Raw genomic sequence first — 3,910 nt, forward strand, 5'->3', positions numbered from 1 at the left:
ACCTAGTCTCGCTCCTCCAGTGACCACAGGGGTTTTGTTATTGTTCACCACTCCCTCTCTTCCTCTTTTTTTGTTTGTTTTGTTTTGTTTTCCTTTGGACACAAGGGTTTTAAGCATCTGCTGAGGATTTCCCATTTCTGATCTTTCAGTGCATGTCTCCTCATTTCAGCAGCGGTGGGTATAGGGTAGATGCGTGCGGACCCATCCATGCCAGCACTCTCGGTGGGAAGGCTGAAAATAAGACTCAAGAGGATGGGGAGAAGGGTAGCAGCAGCAAATTGGGACTGAAAGCATTAAGACAAAGAGACAGAAATCAAAGGAAAAAAGCAGAAAATCAGAGCTGTGAGCATCTGTGGGGGAGAGCTGCAGGCTGGAGCAGCGCTGCTCTGGAAAAGACGGGTATCAGGGCCCGACACGCACTGATTGATCGATGTGGGAGCCCTGCTGTTGAAAGGACATGATCGGTGGTGAGAGGAGGGAGTTGCATGTGTGTGGGCTGGGTGAAGGTGCTGGCAGGGCAGCCGCCCCCGCGCTGCCTGCCTCCCACCGCTGTTATTCATCCTGCACCTTCCCATTATTCATCCTGCACCTTCCCTTGCCACCTCCCCATGAGCAACACTGCTGAGTACAGGGCCACTTTTAACCCTTCTTTGATCTAAACACTGGGAAACTTGACAACTTTAGGCACTGAGGCTTGAGTCAAAGCTGTTTTAGCTGAGAAGGGACCAGGTTGACAGGAGAAGGAGCAGACAAATAAGCTGCTCTCATAACTTCTGGCAATACTGCACTATGGTCTCTGAGGATTTCTTTAAGTCCCACAGTGTGAACAAGGGGGCTCTGGTTGCTAGCATCAGTGTGAGCATTTCCTTTGCCTTCCTGCTGCTGTGGATCAAGCTTCAAAGCAATTCGATTGTCGCTACCTCCTTGTGCTGAACTGCAGCTGTGTTAGAGGTGACTCTGGCACCTCCATAAGAACAATGGTGCCGGCTCAAACTGTGCAACCCTCAATACTGTCCTTGAGCAGATATCCAGTGGGGAGTAAGTACAGGGCAAATGCACATGATTTCCCCTCACCCCCGAATCTCTTAAACTCCTAAAAATCTCTCCCATCATTTGACTGTTTTCAGATCCAGAGATTTCCTCCACTGGCTGTGGTTTATCTGTTCAGCAACCCATAATAAATAGCTACTCCAGATGCTTATCTTCATTTTGGCAGACCCTTGTAGTTGGCCTTAGATAAGGGTGCCAGTGGCCTACCAAGGAGACAGGTGGGAAACACTACATCCCCTACAGGGAGAATTGTATTGCTGAAAACAAATACAACTGGTCTGCTCTGCTTGATGAGACTAAAGTCATCTGATAAGGCACGTCTGTCATGGCACTAAAACCTCTTGCCCTCTCTGCCCCAGCATAAATAGTTTTATTATGTCCAAACCACCTTTTGGAAATGGTTCTTGCCCCCTTCTATCCCTTGAACTGTGTCTGGGCATTTCCTGGGAGGACATGAGTTGGCAGATTTAAGCAGTGTGAAAGAGCACTGGGCAGTGCTCAAGCCCAAGCACTGGCCTGATTTAGATTTCCAGCATCCTTATTAAACCATAAGTCTAGCACCAGGTCAAAATGTTGTTTAGCAGGACTGCTTGAATGCTAAGCCTGTGCTAAACCTCTGCTCTCTGACTCCCAATCTGTGCATCTTCTGATCTGCTTCTGTCCTTAGGGCCCAGGGCTGCATTTCTCCACTGAGGTAGATGGGATCAGAGCAGTTTAGCATAGCCACAAAGTGTAAGCTGTTCTTAAACCTGAGGGCGATACCTGAGATGCACATGCACAACTCCCTGAGGCCTGTTTTCAAAACAAAATGAGGCCCAAGACATATATCAAATTTGATACAATTTAATCCTGGACCATGCAGGGGGTTCTAACCTACCCTCATCCAGTTTGGGGACCAGGAAACTCATGCTCAATTTAGATGCAGACATAGAGAGTGGGAGTAAAGGGCCATTGTCTACCCATTGCATCCCTGAGCCAGAGGATCCTGCCTGAGTGCATCAGGTCTGCTATACTGGGTAAGCAGATGTTAGCAGAACTAAGCAGGAGGGCACTGCGTGTTCTAGTAATACCTGCTAGTGGGTGGTGGCTGTTGATAGAGGCATTTACTCAGAGGAACCCATGGTATCTTCAAGGCTTAAGCAGGTTATGATGTCATTGACTTACACATGAGTCATTATTCACATCTTGATCAGGGAATCTGATAACTTTATATCCAGAGATCAAAGAGCATCACCAGAATGAAGGGAGAGAAGAGATCTCTTCCCTATTATGGATGAGAGACCGGATGAGTATTGGCAGTTGTTTGAGAAATCAATAGTCAAAGGTTCACTGCTTCTCACTTATTTTTCATTGGTTTTGTTTGACAGCTGGCAATTAAGGTCTTGTCTCTGTTGCTTTTCTGAAGGACTCCACAGATCACAAATTAGTCAGAAAGGAATGGAGAACAAAACACAGATCACAATTACTCAGTTGTAGAACTTTTTGGGGTGCCCACATATTGAATACTACTGCTCTATAAAGGTCAGTGTAAGAGTGGAAAAGGTTGAGGAAAGTGTAGAATGCTTCATCAGAGATGTGGAGCTGTTTCCCTATGAGCAACAGTTAAGCACACTGGAACTCTTCAGCCTGTAAAAAGACAAATTTTAAGGAAAGGAATTGCTTCAAGGTCAGTTGTAATTCAGACTAAAATGAACTCTTTGTGACAGGGTATTTTTCCTTTTCCCAAATGACAGTTTTGAGTTCCTATATGGCCCCATACACCAGTGGGTCAACATTACTACACTGAGAAGATACTCCCTTGTTACATTTCCTCTCCAGGCTGAACAACTCTCTCAGCCTTTCTTCACAGGGAAGATGCTCTAGTCGCAACATCATCTTCCTAGCCCTTTGCTGGACTCTCTTCAGAAACTTCTTTTCCCTCTTGCACCAAAGAGCCCAGCACAGAAAACTACAGGAAAACACTGCTGAAGCCCGGGATTGAACCAGGGACCTTTAGATCTTCAGTCTAACGCTCTCCCAGCTGAGCTACTTCAGCTCTGCTATGGCACTAATTTTCACAAAACCTGATGGAATATAATTACCTTTCAGACTTTTACTATTCAAACTGGTTCAGTGGACTCTTGACTCTTATCCTGTCACTGGGGATCACTGAAATGAGCCTGACTTCATATTTTTTACACCCTTCCTTCAGATACTTGTATACATGAATGACATCACTCTGATACTTCTCCTCCCCAGGCATTCCACTGGATGTTGCACGTGGCTGAACTACAAAGGGATCAAAAGCAATGAGAGAAATGTAGAAAGTGAGTTTTTTCAGAAAGCATTACACACAGGTTGCCCTAAAGTCCTTCTTCTTCCTCAGTTTTGAACATACAGATTTCTATGGGCTGGGAGAATACAGCAGAAACCTTCTTCTGTGATTTTCTTCTTGACATTGTAGTTGTTTCCCCTGGTTTCATTATTGTACCTGACTCTTTTCTTAGTCTGCTGTGTAGAAGCAGTGCCCCTGCAAATGAAACAGCCAAGGACTAGTGACACCTAGAGTAGGAAAAGCCCTAAAACCTTTGGTATTTAGGTGGAGTTTGGCCTATTGTCCTGTGGACAATTGAACCATATCTTTAATCTCAAATAAAATTGCACCACAAGAACTCCATTCACGTTAAATACACATATTCAGTACTTTTTGTGATAAGTTCGGATATCCCAGCTATCCCACAGCTCCTACTCCAGAGGACTGTAGGCTTTCTTGATGACCCATCTCACATCTTTCAGCCTCGTGACCATAGCTTGAACTCTCTTGAGCTCCTTAAAAAGCATCAGGCACTTAGGAATAATTTAATGAAATATAACAAGGGAA

General features: G+C 45.1%; 1 non-coding gene across 1 annotated transcript; it reads right to left on the minus strand.

The window, feature by feature from the left end:
• Positions 1–3,012: 3,012 nt before the first annotated feature.
• TRNAF-GAA lies at positions 3,013–3,085 on the minus strand. Its single transcript has one exon. It is a non-coding gene; the product is annotated as a tRNA-Phe (tRNA).
• Positions 3,086–3,910: the final 825 nt, after the last annotated feature.

The sequence above is a fragment of the Mesitornis unicolor genome, unplaced genomic scaffold, assembly GCF_000695765.1.
Source record: "Mesitornis unicolor isolate BGI_N332 unplaced genomic scaffold, ASM69576v1 scaffold20284, whole genome shotgun sequence".
Taxonomy (NCBI): domain Eukaryota; kingdom Metazoa; phylum Chordata; class Aves; order Mesitornithiformes; family Mesitornithidae; genus Mesitornis; species Mesitornis unicolor.